This window comes from Lagenorhynchus albirostris, chromosome 14, assembly GCF_949774975.1.
Source record: "Lagenorhynchus albirostris chromosome 14, mLagAlb1.1, whole genome shotgun sequence".
NCBI lineage: Eukaryota > Metazoa > Chordata > Mammalia > Artiodactyla > Delphinidae > Lagenorhynchus > Lagenorhynchus albirostris.
The window spans coordinates 80,246,142-80,263,233 of record NC_083108.1 but is presented as its reverse complement, the minus strand read 5'-3'; the positions used below and the strand labels follow the sequence as shown (position 1 = coordinate 80,263,233).

The following is a 17,092-nucleotide window of genomic DNA, read 5'->3' as shown; positions in this document are numbered from 1 at the left end:
TTGATGGATAGACCAATGGACTGGTGGATGGATGAATAATAGAAAGAAGTAAAATAGTACATGTCCCTCCTGAGCATCAGGCCCCAAAGTAGGAGCCTATGCTTCTCCAGACCTTTCTTACAATCCTTTCCCCATCCCTTTGTTTATTAATTCAGACAACAAATGTTTACTGAACACCTACTATGTGCAAGGCTCTGTGCCAGGAGCTGGGAATATGTAATGTGGTGGTGAAAAGCTCATGTTTTGGAATCATACAGAACTGGATTTGAACACTAGCTGTGCCCATTACTCTCAGTGTGGCCTTAGACGAGTTGATTAACACCTCTGAACCTCAATTTCTTCATCTGTAAAATGGGCATTGATGGCATCTTCTTCGTAGGGTGGTTGTGAGAGTAATCAAGATAAGGGACTTAAAGTGTTGAATGGTGCAGGTTCATAATAATTATTATTATAATAAAGTTAACACTATATGCCCTTTACAGATGTTAGCTGTTATGCTCTCCCTTTCCAATTTAACTAGCAAAAGAAAGAATATATACATATATGTATATACATAGAGAGAGAAACAGAGAGACAAAGACAAAGAGACAGAGACAGAGAATGACAGAGACGGAGAGATAGAGAAAGAGACAGAGACACAGAAAGAAATAGACAGAGAGAGACAGAAAGAGACAGAGAGGAAAGATTGAACAGCAAAAATAATTTTAAATGTGTTTTTCTTCTCTCTGATAATTGTGGTTTATCTGGGTTTGGGGAAAAAATACTCATCTAAACCAGTGGTTCATTACAGGGGTGATTGTTCACCCCCAGGGGACATTTGGCAATGTCTGGAGACATTTTTCGTTGTCATGATTGAGGGAGTGCTACTGGCATCTAATGGCCAGAGATGCTGCTAAACATCCGACAATACACAGATCAATGCCCACAGCAAAGAACTGTCTGGTCTAAAATGTCAATAGTGCCAAGGCTGAGAAACTCTGGTCTATACTGTGTTGGTGCCTTGGCTGTAAATTCAATTGTAAACTGAAATCAAGGGCCATAATGTAAGACCCATGGTAGGTGCTCAATGAATGTTTGATAACCACATAAGTGAATGAATGATCAAATGAATGATTATATCTTACATTTGTAACTCGGCCAAGTGCCTGGTATACAGCTGTGTCAGAATGGCTGTTCATAAATGGTTATTGACTCGTTCCTGTAAATATCCCTCCTGAAGAGCCACCTGTGCAGCAGCTGGGAATGATGTCCTCCTGGCTGGGGGACAAGATGGCCTCACAGCATCAGTTTGGGGTTACAATCAATTGCTGCGGGCAGCCACAGAGCGGCAGAGTGGACAGTGTTTCTCCACATAGTGATGGATTCGTTGTCTCCTCTCCTGCCCCTCTTCTCTCAGACTCTCTGCAGAGAAGGGTTTAAAGAGCTGAGCTGAGAGCCTATGGATTTAGCTCTTTAGGAAAAGGAGGAAAAAATGAGCCCATACTGAAGATTACTGTTAATTTGCTTGAGGATCAAGAGCCCGTTAGAATTAGAGAGCGGGGTGGGTTGGTGGGGTGGGACTCTGGTTCATCACCACACTTTTTCTAATTCATTTATGCAATGAATACCTACAGAGTGCCAGGGACTCTTTGGGGTGAGATAACTAAAGAGATCAAAATCCCTACCCTCTTGGTGTTTATATTCTAAAGAAACAGGATGAACAATAGATACTAATATATAGTATGTGAGAGGGCCATGTGCTCTATCGAGAAAAATCAAACAGGGAAGGAAGATAAGATGTGCTTAGGGTTGAACTTTTTGGTAAAATTGAGGTGAGCTTCACACAACATAAAATTAACCATTTTAAAGTATAGAATTCAGTGGCATTTAGTACATTCTCAGTGTTGTGCAACCACCATCTCTATCTAGTTCCAAAACATTTTCATCACCCCAAAAGGAAAACCCTTACCCACTAAGCAGTCACTCTCCATTCCCTCCTCCCCCGCTGCCCCTGGCAACTGTCAATCTACCTTCTGTCTCTATGGATTTACCAGCCCCTTGTAACCACCAATTTTCTTTCTGTCTTCATGGATTTACCTATTATGGACATTTCGCATAAATGGAATCATACACTACGTGGTCTTTAGTGACTGGCTTCTTTCATTTAGTGTAATGTTTTCAAGGTTCATGCATGTTTTAGAGTGCATCAGTAGCTCATTCTGTTTTGTGGCTGAGTAATATTCCATTGAGTGGCTATATCACATTCTTTTTAAATTAATTAATTTGTTTGTTTTTATTTTTGTCTGTGTTGGGTCTTCGTTGCTGCTCGTGGGCTTTCTCTAGTTGCGGTGAGCAGGGGCTACTCTTCGTTGTGGTGCGCGGGCTTCTCACTGTGGTGGCTTCTCTTGTTGTGGAGCGTGGGTACTAGGGCACGTGGGCTTCAGTAGTTGTGGTTCGTGGGCTCTAGAGCGCAGGCTCAGTAGTTGTGGTGCACGGGTTTAGTTGCTCCGCGGCATGTGGGATCTTCCCGGACCAGGGCTCGAACCTGTGTCCCCTGCATTGGCAGGCAGATTCTTAACCACTGCGCCACCAGGGAAGTCCCAGAAGATGATTTTTAAGTGAAGACCTTAGGAGGATGAGGGAGCAAGCCACCAGGATGTCTGGGAAGAGCACTGCACGCAGAGGGAACAGTAAGTGCAAAGGCCCTGAGGCAAGTCATTTTCACTTGTCTTTAACTCTATTTTCCTGTATGCTAATGGGGAAGAATAAGACCATGAAGAGAATATCACATAGAATATGGCAAATTATCAACACCTGGGCTCGCCCACATACTTGAGCAAGATACAGTTGACCCTTCAACAACACAGGGGTTAGGGGCATCGACTGTCCTCGTAGTTGAAAATCCGAGTATATACAGAGTCAACCCTCCGTATCTGTGGTTTGTCCACATCTGCAGATTCAATCAACTATGCATCATGAAGTACTGTAGTATTTACTATTGAAAAAAATCTTTGTGGAAGTGCATCAAGGCAGTTCAAACCCATGTTTTTCAACAGTCAACTGTACTTCTCAGAGCTTCAATCTGCTCACCTGTAAAATAGGGATAATAATTGCTATCTACCTCGCAGTGTTCTCTCAAGAATTAAATTAAATATATACCCAGCCAGGGCCTGGCATATAGTAGGGCTCAGAAATGGGTTTGACCATAATTCAAAAAGACACATGCACCCCAATGTTCATTGCAGCACTATTTACAATAGCCAGGTCATGGAAGCAACCTAAATGCCCATCAACAGACGAATGGATAAAGAAGATGTGGTACATGTATACAATGGAATATTACTCAGCCATAAAAAGGAACAAAATTGGGTCATTGTAGAGACGTGGATGGATCTAGAGACTGTCATACAGAGTAAAGTAAGTCAGAAAGAGAAAAACAAATATCGTATGTTAATGCATATATGTGGAACCTAGAAAAATGGTACAGATGAACCGGTTTGCAGGGCAGAAATAGAGACACAGATGTAGAGAACAAATGTATGGACACCAAGTGGGGAAAGTGGCGGGGGGTGGTGGTGGAGGATGAATTGGGAGATTGGGATTGACATGTATACACTGATGTGTATAAAATGGATGACTAGTAAGAACCTGCTGTATAAAAAAATAAATAAAATAAAATTCAAAACAAAAAAAAAAAAAGGAAAGGGGTTTGAACTCAGATCAGGAGGACTTCAAATCCTGAGGCCTCCAGGAAGAAAATGGTTTATAGGAGAGCCTGAGGGGTTTTGTGGAGGGGAGGCCTGCAGTCTAGCCTGACACAGGCTACCATATACTCTCCTCTATTTATGCTTCTAAGAGCATAATTTGTTTATATACTAACACCAAGCAGGAGGATTAGAGTCTGAATGCCAGCTTTCACCAAGTGACTTTAGGCAAATTTCTTAATCTCTTTTAACTCAATTTCCTCATTTGTGACTCAATATTGTTGACAGGATTCAAGATCATATATGTGTCATCGGAGAATTGATAGATAATATATATGAGTGTCACTGGTATGTGGTAGTGCTCAAAAAATTTCCCTCTTTTGTTGCTTCATCATATGTCTGCCCAGCAAATGCCATTTGGGGCATTAAAAAAACCACAAGATTACCTTTAATCATGTCTTCAACACAAGTTGCCATGATGTTTTGCTTTGTTTTGTGTTTTGGTGGCAGGTAGAATGTGGGCTTTGGGGTCTCAGGTGAGAGTTGAGATCCTGGTTCCTGTGCTTACTTGCTGTTGGACCTTGGGCAAGAGTCTTAATCTCTCTGGGCTTTAGTTTCCCGGCCTACCTTATAAAGCAGTTGTAAGGATCTGAGATCATTTTTGTGAAGCACCCAGCACCCAACAGGACTCTTAGCCTCAGAGCCGATGGTGGCCACCTTGGTATGAAGAAAAGGATGGGAAGTCCAAGCAGTTTGGGTGGTGAGGGAAGAACAGGAGAGAAAAGTCCCAATCAGACTATCTAGAAAAGCTCGTGAGAACTTAGCAAGAGTGAAGCCATAATGAGTTTCCAGCTCTCATTTTTCTCCCTTTGGAAAAAGCTAAGAATCAGGAGCCCCAAATGTTCTGTCCAAGACTATCTCCATGCCCTCGAGCAAGTCCCTTTCCCTCTCTGAGCCTCAGTTTCCTGGGGTCCCTCTCCAAGGACCCTCTCTTCTCTGTATCTACCTGTGCACCGCTAATGACCAGTAGAGGGTAGCAGTGAGCCGACATTCACTGTAGAGTCCGTGCCTGCAAGTCTTGTTTGCCCTGTTGCTATCATCTGACTCGGGGCAAGAAAACTGTGGTGAAATAATGATAGTAGTATGTTTCTCTTTTTCAAAGAGCCTTATTTTATCCTCAGCGCACAGTCAGAATGAGGTCTTGCCCCAGTACACAAATGAGAAAGCAGAACCTCAGAAGCATAAGAAATTTAACAAGACTACATACAAACAATCAACAGATAATTTTGTTCATACCACATCCTAAATTTAGAACATTCCAATTTTAGGAACAGCATTGCTGTATGTCTTGTCTGCTTAGTATTGATAACACATTACCTTCTTTATGGTTCATGAAGTATTTTCTGATCCTCAATACCAGGGGATTCTCCTCTTGTTCTCCCCAGCTTACAGATGAGAAAACTGAGGCTTCTAGAGGTTATGCCATTTGGCTTAGCATTTTCTTAATCAGCTCCATCTTAGAGGCTGTTTGGTAGACTCCCAGAAATATTAGCTTAACAACTACAGAACTTGGTGTTTTGCAGCAGTTTTCATATGATGGGACATAGTGGGTTCGAGTCCAGATATTGCTCCTTGTTTTGCAAAAGAAATTAAACTCCTCTCTCTCTGTCTCAGCATCTGCACAGGTTATCAGCAATTTCACGTAGAACTGAAATAGCTTTAGATCAGCAATGGTACTCAAAAGGGACTATTAGGGGCTTCCCTGGTGGCGCGGTGGTTGGGGGTCCGCCTGCCGATGCAGGGGGCGCGGGTTCATGCCCCGGTCCAGGACGATCCTGCGTGCCGCGGAGCGGCTGGGCCCGTGGGCCGTGGCCGCTGGGCCTGCGCGTCCGGAGCCTGCGCGTCCGGAGCCTGTGCTCCGCAACGGGAGAGGCCACAGCAGTGGGAGGCCCGCGTACCGCAAAAAAAAAAAAAGGGACTATTAATTGACACACCTATCCCCAACTCCAGATGCTGATATCTGCCCTCAACCACCCAGATCATCACTGTTTTTGATGGTCGTTTTATTTGTATGTGAGTGCAATGTCTTTAAGACATCCCTGGGTTGGTTAAGATGCTGCAACAGAAAGGCACAACTCAAATTAGCTTAAACAGTTCAACATTAAGGAAAATTTTACTTCATATAACAAGTAAACTCCAAGGTGGCACGTACAACAACTCAACAAGATTAGCAGAATTATCCTGCCCAAAATGTCAATAGTACTGAGGTTGAGAAACCCTGGGCTAGACTGATCAGTGCAGGGGTTGGGACTGGACTCTTCTTCCATGAAGCACACGGCAGTGAAGAAGAGGCAGAGGACACCACACAAAATTGGGGTTTGGAGAGTCTGAAAGAGGAAAGGGGGACATCTTCACTAAGAAGCTTTCGAGAAGCGAATCGACAGTCTCTGTTATAAGCCCTGGTGCTGTTAATTTAGCTCCCAGGGAGCTCTCCCTAGCTCACTGTGTGTGCCCTGCTGCTGGGAGTTAGGAGGATATATCAGAATTAACACTTGGTCCTTGCCCTCACCTTGCTTATAGTCTAGATGTTTAAACCAGACTCACATTACTTCCTTTTCACTATTATATTTTTTTTCTCAATTGTAGGAAAAACTAAAAGGAATAAATAAAAGCCAGAATCACCCATAACCTATCAAAATAGCTCCCACTAACATTTTTGTTTATTTTGTCCTAATCTTGACCCTGCTTTCTAATTATTGCAACTCATGTAGATTATCCCCTCATTCATTCATTCAACAGCTATGGAGCTGAGTGCTGGTGTGTGTGGTTCAGATTCTCACTGTACTAGGAGTTCCCAGAAGAACAATTTCATTGTAGCCCGGAATGGTTGAATGGGGGGGGGGGGTTTGACCTGGGTCTTGAAGTCAATTTGAATGAGGAAAGAGGGTATGAGGGTGGCCTTCCCATGAGAGGAAGGGAATGTCCCAGGAACAAGGCAGGGGAGGTGGGTGTGGAGAAGAAGACTGGTGCATATTGGGAAGGCTAGAGGAAGGAGTCAGTGGTGGGGGAAGATTCTAGGTGTAATGTAGAGATTTCTTATGAAATTGCAGGGATAATTTTAGGAAGAAGATTCCAGAAGGGCTTAAAAGGATGGCAAGCTTAAAGGTAAACTTGGACGCTACAGGCACCAGGAGATGGTCTAAGTGAGTGAAGTAGGAGCAGATACAAGAAAGAACATAGGCTTCCTGGTCTACACGTTCCCCTTCAATAGGTACACGAGACAAAGGAATGTTATTCTAGGAAGAACGGCAGCACAAACGTGACGATAATCAGCAACTGACAGTGGCTTCCAGATCACACATGTTAGGGAGCAGGGGGAACTGTGGCAAACAGGTCAGTGCATGTCCCATCTGAAGCAGGAAGCCTCTTCTCAGCTTAAGCCAAGCTTCCACATAGTATATCCAGATTTCCAGAAATCCAGACAGTCCCAACAAATGCAATTGAGTCTCACTGGTTTTGATTGGCCTCATCCTGAAATATCTCGATTTTCAGATGTTGGTTCATTCTGCTGGTTTGTTTGTTTAGTGCTCTGTGAGCCAAACACAACTTGCCTGTCTGTCAGACTTAGCCCTGGGGATGCTAGTTTGTTGTCCCTTGGGTATATGCCAAGATGAATCTTAGTTGGAAGGATGAGAGTGTGGCTAGCAGGGAGATGTCCTTACAAAACCAAAGGATGGGCAGAAAGTTTGTGCAGGAGGACCTCCATCTTCTTCTGAAAAGCAATTCCATGAACATTCATTCAATCCTCACATCAACCCTATGAGATAAAGCAGGTTAACTCCATTACATGCATGGGGAAACTGAGGCTCAGAGAGTGCCCACTTTCACAAACTACAAACTAGATCCTCAAGACTGCACTCTTTACCTCCTTGCTGATGGTACCCAAGTTAGAGCTGACTTCAAAGTTCACTAAGAAGTTCAAGACATTGCAAGGAAAATGAACCCTTTTGCTTAAAGGATGCCAACCTGGCTTTTTTGCCCACTGCATCTCCAGTGCCTTTATCTCCTTGTCTTAAGGTGACTGTAACTACTGGGCAGCACTTCTCTGATGATGTGGCAGCCATGGATGGAGTGCACCACTCAGAACTCCTTCCTGAGTGTCTGCTTCGAAGAGCACGGTTGACTGACAGCACTAGTTCCCACCCCTCTGGATCCACCAAGCTCATGCCAAGGCCATACCTCCCCGGGCTGCTCCCAGCCAATAACAGAGCACACTGGGAGTGCTAGTGAAGCCCCATTGCTGCCCGACTTGGAATCCCTCTCACAGCTGACTGTGGCTGGGGAACTCCCTTTCAGCATGGCCAAAACTTTCTTAGAACTGTGCTGCTGTCCAAGGCTCTTCCTACCCAATCCTTCTGTCCCCCTCTCCTTCCAAGGTATCAGACCAGCATCACAGTCTGAACAGTCTCTTGCCTATTCTCACTCCCTTGCCCTTTATCCCTCATAGGCATAAATAAATAAATCCTCAGTAAATCTGCAAATTTGTGCTCAACGTGGTATCTGCTTCTCAGAGGATCTGAACTAACACAGATGACTTCCATTTTGTGAAATGAGCTAGTGAGGTCTACAATCATCCAAACCCAGAGTCATCTGTTGTCAAGGATACAGGTTTTCACACTGTAATGGTTAGGCCCGTGGGCTTTGGAATCAAAATGACGGTGGTGTGAGCCCTACATGCCAGTGGTATGACCTTAAGGAAGTTTTATAACCCCTCCTACTTCCTCATCTGTTGAAAAAAGTGATTCTCAACCAGAAGCAATTTTGTCCCCCAGGGACATTTGGCAATGTCTAGAGGCATTTTTTGGTTGTTACAACTGGAGGAACTGAGGGTGTTGGTTATTGCTACTGATGCCTAGTGGGTGGAGGCCAGGGATATTGCAAAATATCCTACAGTGCACAGAGCCGCTCCCAAACACACACATACACACACACACACACACACACACACACACACACACACGGAGCACAGAATGATCCAACCCAAAATGTCCGTAACGCTGAAGCTGAAAAACCCCGTATAAAATGGAGATGGTAATGGTAGCTAACTCAAAAAACTGTTGTGAGGATCCAGGGGGATCACTTGTTCAATATCTGTCACTTCTACTCCCCCACTCCCTTGTAAACTCCACAAGGGCAGGGACCAGATGATTCTAGGTCAACATTCAATATCACCAATGACTAGAACATGGAAGGTACTAAGTAAATTATTATGAACTGAAACATTACCAGATGAGTGCAAATCAACACGTTAACTATTATTATTATTATTACGACTATTATCATCATCATCATCATCAACACTGTCTTTCCAGACCCTGGCTCAGTGCATGGGGTATAATTGGTCCTCAATATTTGTTGAATGAATGCGAAATGAAGGGGTATTTACTCACTAACAGCAAATTTATGTGCTTTGGAGAGGTATTGGAAACTCTTGGGAAACAGGCCCAGTCTTTTTTTTTTTTTTTTGCAAAGAGGAATTTTGTTCGTCAGAGAAATGACTTGAGAGGATTGAGACCTCGGCCAGCCAGAGTCGGGGGCCCGATTCAAAGTCATGTAGCATTTAGGACGCAAATCTTGCTTGGCCTAGGCTAAAAAGGAAAATGGGCCAGGTTTTGTGCGAACTCGCTGTGAAACAAGAGCTGTTTTCAGGGCCCAGGAACACTCTCTGTCCCATGTTTAATTTCTTCCATCTGTCTGGTATCTGACCTCTGCTGCCCTCTAAGCCATTGCCACATATTGTCTGCGCACGTTCCCATATAAGGTGATCTCTCTCTCTCTTTCTCTTTCTCTCTTCCCCTCTCCCTCTCTTTCTCAGGGTTGGACTGCAGCAGTACTTCCTCCACCCTGCTCTCCCTCTCTCGGCCTTCGCTGGCAGGCTCTGCTGTGAGGATGGATGGCTGGAGAGCGGGAAGGGGCAGGGGGCTGCCAAGGAATGTGGCAGGTTTATTTTTGTTCGGGCTGCATTCTTTGCCAGGCCTGCAGGCCCCAGCCACTTGGGGATGTCACATGCCGATAAGACAGTCGGGGGTGACTGAGACCTGTGGCTCAAATCTGCAACACCCCAGGTGTGAGACGTCATCACGGAGTGGGGGGGGCAGGGAGTGGGGAAGGCAGGGACCCTGAGGTCATGGGACTCTCCTCTTCCCACTACCTTGTGCATGATTCCCAGAAAGATGTCTGATCCTTCAGAGAAGTAGTTGCAGGAATTGAGATCAGTAACCACTTAGGCCCATCTCTGGGCAAAGCCCAGCTTCTGCGGCAGGGTAGAGAAGAGCCAGGTATCAGGGTGAAATTATTAGCTATGTGACCTTGGGTAAATTGACTGAGTCCTCTGACTCTCAGTTTCCTTATCTGTCAAAATAACATCAACAAATCTACTCAATACTATTCTAGTATCTTAGTCTAATGTAAACTCTGTGGCAGCAATTATTGTCTGTTTTGTTCACTGTTGTCTCACCAGCACACAGTAGGAGCTCAAATGTGTTAAACGAATTAAATGAGATAATTCTTTTAACTGCTCAGCACCTAATAATAACTCTTACTACCTATTCAACAACAACAGATGTTTATTAAGCACCAATTAGGTGCCAGGCCCTGGCAGGTGCTGGGGATATAGCAGTGAACAAGACAGACAAGCCCTCAGAGAGCTTATATTCTCATGGGGGTGATATAATAAAGTAAATTAAGTTCTGAGAGTACTAAGTGCTATGGAAGATATTAAAAAAGCGATGTGGAAGAAGTGTGTTTTTTAAACCTTTTGACTGTGATTCACAGTAAGAAATATGCTTATTGTGTGACCCAGTGAACACCCATGCATGTTCATTAAGCTGAAATGAAACTTTCACAGAACAGTTGTGGTAGATTGTCTGTGAAGATATCTGCCAGCAGTTTGGCAAGCATCATTCCTGGTATGCACATGCCACTCCCCAGTCAATAGGTAGAGTCTAGGGAATTCCCTGGCAGTCCAGTGGTTAGGACTCTGCACCCGAGAGGGTCTTATGACTTGCTTTGACCAATGGAAATGATCACTGTACTTGTTCTGGGCCTCAGCTTTAAGAGGCCTGGTGGCTTTCACTTTTATGCCATTAGTACCCAGCTGCCATGTAAAGAAGCTCAGGTTAGACCACTGAGTGATGAAACACCACAAGGAGAAAGAGAGAGTCCACACGAGGGAGAAATGGCAGCCAGCACTGAGGCCTCAGAAAGGAGGGAAGCCATCTTGGATGTTTCAGCCCCAGACAAGCTCCCAGCCTAACTTAGTCACATGATGACCCAGGAGATACCACATGGAGCAGAAGAACTGCCCAGCTGAGCTCATCCACAGACTTGTGGGGGGAAAGGGTTTTTAAAAAAAATATTTATTTATTTATTTATTTAGGCTGCATTGGGTTTTCGTTGCTGCGTGTGGGCTTTCTCTAGTTGTGGCCAGCGGGGGCTACTCTTTGTTGTGGTGTGCGGGCTTCTCATTGAGGTGGGAGGTGGCTTCACTTGTTGCAAAGAATGGGCTTCAGTAGCTGTGGCACGCAGGCTTGGTATTTGTGGCTTGCGGGCTCTAGAGCGCAGGCTCAGTAGTTGTGGTGCACGGGCTTAGCTGCTCCGCAGCATGTGGGATCTTCCCGTTCCAGAACTCGAAACTCTGTCCCCTGCTTTGGCAGGCAGATTCTTAACCACTGTACCACAAGGGAAGTCCCAAAAGGTATTGTTTTTAAGCCAATAAATTTGGAGTGGTTTGAATGCAGCAAAAATATTTCTATCAAAGAAATATTTACCCTTATTCTGTGTGTATTTTCTATTCCACTTAATTTCAGTTTTTAAAAATGTTAATCATGATTTACATTAAACTGATTTAATGATTAAACTGATTTCAGTACCCACTAATGGGCCATAACAGACAGTCTGCAGAGCACAATGATGGAGAATGACTGGTGGGTGTATTACTTTAAGTAACAGCGTCAGGAAAGACCTCCTGACCTCCTCAGATGTTAGATGAGAAACTAACATTTGAGCTGTGACCTGGCTGAGGAGACAGAGCCAGGCTGGTGAAGATCTGGGGAAAGAACGGCCAGGCAGAAGGAACAGCAGTGCAAAGATCTTGAGGCTGGGATGGGTTTGTTTTGTCTGAGCAACTGAGTGGAAACCAGTGGTCGGAGGAGTAGAGAGAGAAGGGAAATCTAGAATGAAATCAGACCTTATACCATACAGCTCCTGGAACTTCAACCATAGAGAGCAAACACAGCTTGGAAGACTTGGGGTGACCTCCTAAGGGCCTGACTGCCCATCATTGTTTTTTAAAATTGAGGTGAGATTCATATAACATAAAATTAACCTTTTTAAAGGGAAAATTCAGTGGCATTTGGTACATTCACAGTATTGTGCAACCACTACCTCTGTCTATTTCCAGGTTTCCATCGTCCTCAAAGAAAATCCCATACCCTTGAAGCCTTTGCTCCACATTCTCCCACCCCCACCACCGCCCCAGCCCCTGGCAATCACCAGCTTGCATTCTGTCCTATGGATTTGGCTTTTCTAGATATTTCATATAAATGGAATCATACAATATGTGGCCTTTTGTGTCTGGCTTCTTTCACTTAAGGTGTTTTCAAGGTTCATCCCTGTTGCAACATGTATTCATACTTCATTTCTTTTTATGGCTGAATAATATTCTGCTGTATGTTTATACCACAAATTGTTCAGCCTTCCATCCGTTTGCCCGTCATTTTGATTCTATATTCCATCTATAGCACTCTTATAGACCTTGATTTGACGTCATCATCCCAGAAGGGAGAAAAGGTCTTGACAACATGAAGAAGGAGATTTGTGCCCTGCTGCTCCTGGCCTTTTCTTGTCCCACCCCATCAACATTTTCCTGCATGATTCTGAGCTTCCTGATGTCCCAAAATGCAGCTCCACTGCTGGTTACCCTTAAATACTCCCCCTGAATTCTATAAATACACCAACACTCAGCTGGAAAAAAAAGAACTTGAAAGGCATCTGAAATGAAAATACACTTTTTTCCCATCATCAGCCAAGTGTTTTCTCTCCATCTTCTCCCTCTTTGATTCCAGGGTAAGCGCTTGGATTTCAAACCACTAGCCCTACCTGGGAAAGAAAAGAGTTTCCTTGGCAAAGCCCTTGTAGGCAGAGAAAGCCAGATAGCATGTTAACCCTGGCCCTCACACATAGAAAATCCCTCTGCCTCACACAGAAAATCACTTTGCCTCAGCGGCCTGATTTATGATCCTTCTTCCAGACTCCGCTGAGCCAGTTTTGAGACAGTTTAGTGGGTTGGTGTAAATGGCTTTGGGATCAGGGAGACCTGTGTGTGAATCTTGGCTCAGCCAGCTGCTGGCTATGTGACCTTGGGCCCTCTATTAACTCTCCAGGACTCAGTTTCCTTAATTACAAAATGGAAAAAGCAATACTGTCCTTGCAGACCTATTGTGAAGATTAAATGAGATGACGTGGGTGTGGACAGTGTGCAGAAATAGAATTAGACCTAACTCCACCGATGCCTAGATCTTCAGCTGGAGAAGATCTTTATGATTTATGATTTATGATCCTTCTTCCAGACTCCGCTGAGCCAGTTTTGAGACAGTTTAGTGGGTTGGTGTAAATGGCTTTGGGATCAGGGAGACCTGTGTGTGAATCTTGGCTCAGCCAGCTGCTGGCTATGTGACCTTGGGCCCTCTATTAACTCTCCAGGACTCAGTTTCCTTAATTACAAAATGGAAAAAGCAATACTGTCCTTGCAGACCTATTGTGAAGATTAAATGAGATGACGTGGGTGTGGACAGTGTGCAGAAATAGAATTAGACCTAACTCCACCGATGCCTAGATCTTCAGCTGGAGAACCGGGGAAGCTTAGAGATGCGGCGGTGGCTTGGGTGGCCTCACAGGACCTTCCTGCCCATCATTTTGACTGTATAATTCAATTTATAATTCAGTCCATCTGCCCCTCCAGATCCCCACTCTGCCATTTTCTCCCTTGGGAGGCCAGTCTGCATGGATGGTCTTCAAGGGGTTGCCTGCTCCTTTGGTTCCCTGTTGGGTTTAGCCAAGGGGAGGCCAGGCAGGAGATCAGAGAGTGGAAGGAGAGTGAGTTCAAGACTGGCTGTATCTAAAGGCTCCTGTTGGGTAACCTTTTCCATACAGCTGCTGTGTTGGGCTTCTGGTGCCTGTTCCCTTCTCTGGCTGCTTCAGGTTTAGGGATGCAATAGCTGCCTTTGTTGCTGGACCCTTGCTGGTTTCCCTAAACCCTGCCCACACCTTTATACATAGTCCTTTATTAAGCTCTCATCAGTTGTCCAGAATGTGCCATCTTTATCCTGCCAGGAAGCTGACTGATGCAGAGGTCACCCATTTTAGTTCACAACTCAAATTTGCTAGAGGAAGTATATTATTTTATAATCAACTGAAATCCAACTCTGAGCCCCCATCCTGTCATTACTGAGCTTCTCTCCCTCACACACTTCCTGGGGGCTGCAAGTCTCTGGGTTCTTTTGCAGTGACAAGGCCTCAGAGAATCACTTGCAGTCTTCTGCTGATGGCCCATCGTGGTGCTTGCTTGGTCACCCACCCATCATCCTAGGCTGCCTGGTCATTTTAGGTCCAATGCCATTGATGCTTCCATGTCAGACCTGGGACAAGGAAAGCTTGGGCCACACTGGAAGCCACCGGACTGATGGTGTGGCCTCCTCAAGAGCTGCCCCAAACTTACCACCTGTGATCCTTTCCCAATCTTCTTAGCATCTCTCTACTCTCTTCTTACTCTAATAGGAACTTTCCTCTCCACTCCCCCCTTGAGGACAACCAGTATAAGCTCCTCTAAAGACTTCAGACCTTTACAAAAGGCATAAGTACTGTTTCTAATTTCAGCCTGTAAAACTCAAGGCAATGCAAATTGCTTCAAGAGGAGGGGAAACAGAAGGAATACACACATAAATTAACATTTTAATAAATTCTGACACATACGTGAAGTATTTAACAAAGTCCCTGACATACAGTAAGCGCTCAATAAGTGATGCTATAATTATTATTTGAGCACAGTAAGAATGTTAGGTGCATTCTATTTTTCAGCCCATAATTATAACCAAAGAACTAATATGAATTGCATATTATTTTGGCTCCTCTACATTACCCATTAATCTCACAAAATCCATTTTAAAAAACCATTTGACAAAAATGTAGTACCAGGCACGCATTTAATAAGACCTCTGGAATCCCATCCATGCAGTTTAACTTTTCACATATTATTTACCTTTTAACATTTTAGGAAAGCACATTCTGCTGCTAAACATACCCACAGGATTAAATCGCCAGAGCAGAGACAATTTAGGGTCTCTGCAAAGCTCAATTCAGGTTTCGGTTTAAATTTAATTTCTTTCATCTCCAAATAACCTAGATGGCAAAGGCATTAAATGACAATTAATGGATAATGGAATAACCTACTTCTGAATTTGTTCCTATGTCTGGGTCATTTTTCCCAGTTTTAAAAGAATGAGATAAAGTGGGCAGTGTGCAGAGTAGCCCCAGATGGGATAGCATCTTGAACACTGGCATTCGCTGAATACTCATGCAGAATCCAGAAATATCTCATGGTCAGGATGAAAGGTCTAAATTTAATACCAAAAACAGAAAATTGGCTTGGCTTCCCTGTACTCTGCACAGGAAAGTTCTTGTTTGAAAGTTCTGAAATAAGAAGGGGCTGGAGACATTAAGTTCATGGCATCCTCAGATTTTTACAGGGATTTGGAAGGTCTGCTGTTATCCCAAGACCTCATTTGGCCCATGATGGGAGTCTGCATTGAAGAAAGATAATTTGTTGGAAGGAAATCAGGGAGAAGGTTCGCACTAACACACAAACTCTCCACAATAAGCAGACTCATTTCTGGTTTTGCTTACCCAACTTTTGAGATTTAACCACCTTCCCTGACCACCTGAACGGGACATCTGTTGTTCTTGTTTGCACAGTGTCTCTACCTCTGGTAAGAAAATCCAGCCCTTTCTTTTGGGAAACCACCCTTACCCAATCAATTACTGTGTCCAGCAGAGTCATAACAATTGATTCAAGAATGATCTGACATATTTCAGACCAATGAGAATTTGCACTGGGAAATTGCTGGAACTATTGAAGCAAAAATTCTACTTTTATTGAGGATGCTATGCTTGAAGAATGTAAGCCTCTTGCTCCTAACAGCCCATTCAGAGAAAAGTGGGGATGAGAGACAGGAAGATGGAGGGAGAAAGAAAGTTAAGATGACATCACTGAGCTCCTGGATCAAACCATACCTGAAGGTAGTGATTTCCTTGGACTTTACAATTACATGAAATAATGACCATTCTCCTTATTTTTTTTATCTAGTACTAAACTCAGTCTTGAAAAAACACTTGACCAGGAGTGATTTTTTTTTCCCCTCTGAATAACCAGAGCAGAGGTTCACAACTGTGGATGGTCTTTGCAGTATCTATAAGGTTAAATAAGGGAGCTAGAAGGGGCAGCTTCCAGTTTCTCTCTCATCTCCTCCGCACTCCTCCCCACCTTCTCCTCCACTGGTGGCTGGTGAACATTTAAAGGATAATACCAAATAACAGCATTTTCTTTTAGTGCTTTGGTAGCAAGGGTAGAGTAGGTTTCAACAACAGTCTGATTTTACAACCAAAAACTGCTAAAGAATCCATATCTTAGGTCCCATAGTCTGCAACCTTGAGCACCCAAGAAGACAAAATTAACAAGAATTGAAAGGAAAAGACAAATCCAAGAAAGGCCACCTCTCCATTTACCCATGTCCCTGATGTGCATACCCTGCTTACCTGACTTAGCTAATGGAAGTGCTTTATCCATGAGACAGTGGAGTTATGTACATGAATGTTCATAGCAGCACTGTTTTTTATAGCCCAAAGGTGGAAACAATCCAAATGTCTATTAATAGATAAATGGATGAACAAAAATCCATACAATGAAATATTATTCTACCATAAAGTGGAATGAAGTACTGATATGTGCTACAACTTGGATGAACCTTGAAAATATTACAACTAAGTGAAAGAAGCCAGACACAAAGAGCCACATATTTTATGATTCCATTTATATGAAATGTCCAGAAAACGCAAGTCCATAAAGTAGGAAAGCAGATTAATGGCTGCCAGGGGCTGAGAAGTGGTGGTGGGTTTGCTTAATCACATTAAGCAAACTGGGAGATGATGGCTAAAGGGAATGGGGTTTCTTTTTGGGGTAATGAAATGTTCTTGGATTAGATAGTGGTAATGGTTGCACAACTCTGTAAAGATGCTAAAAGCAACTGATTTGTATATTTTAAATGGGTGGATTGTATGTATGTGGATTATATCTT

At 43.8% G+C, this 17,092-nt stretch overlaps 1 protein-coding gene across 1 annotated transcript in view; it reads left to right on the top strand.

Annotated features, from left to right (window-relative positions):
- The window catches only part of IFT81 (intraflagellar transport 81), a 105,007-nt gene that overhangs the window by 610 nt on the left and 87,305 nt on the right, over window positions 1-17,092 (top strand). The window lies entirely within an intron of this gene.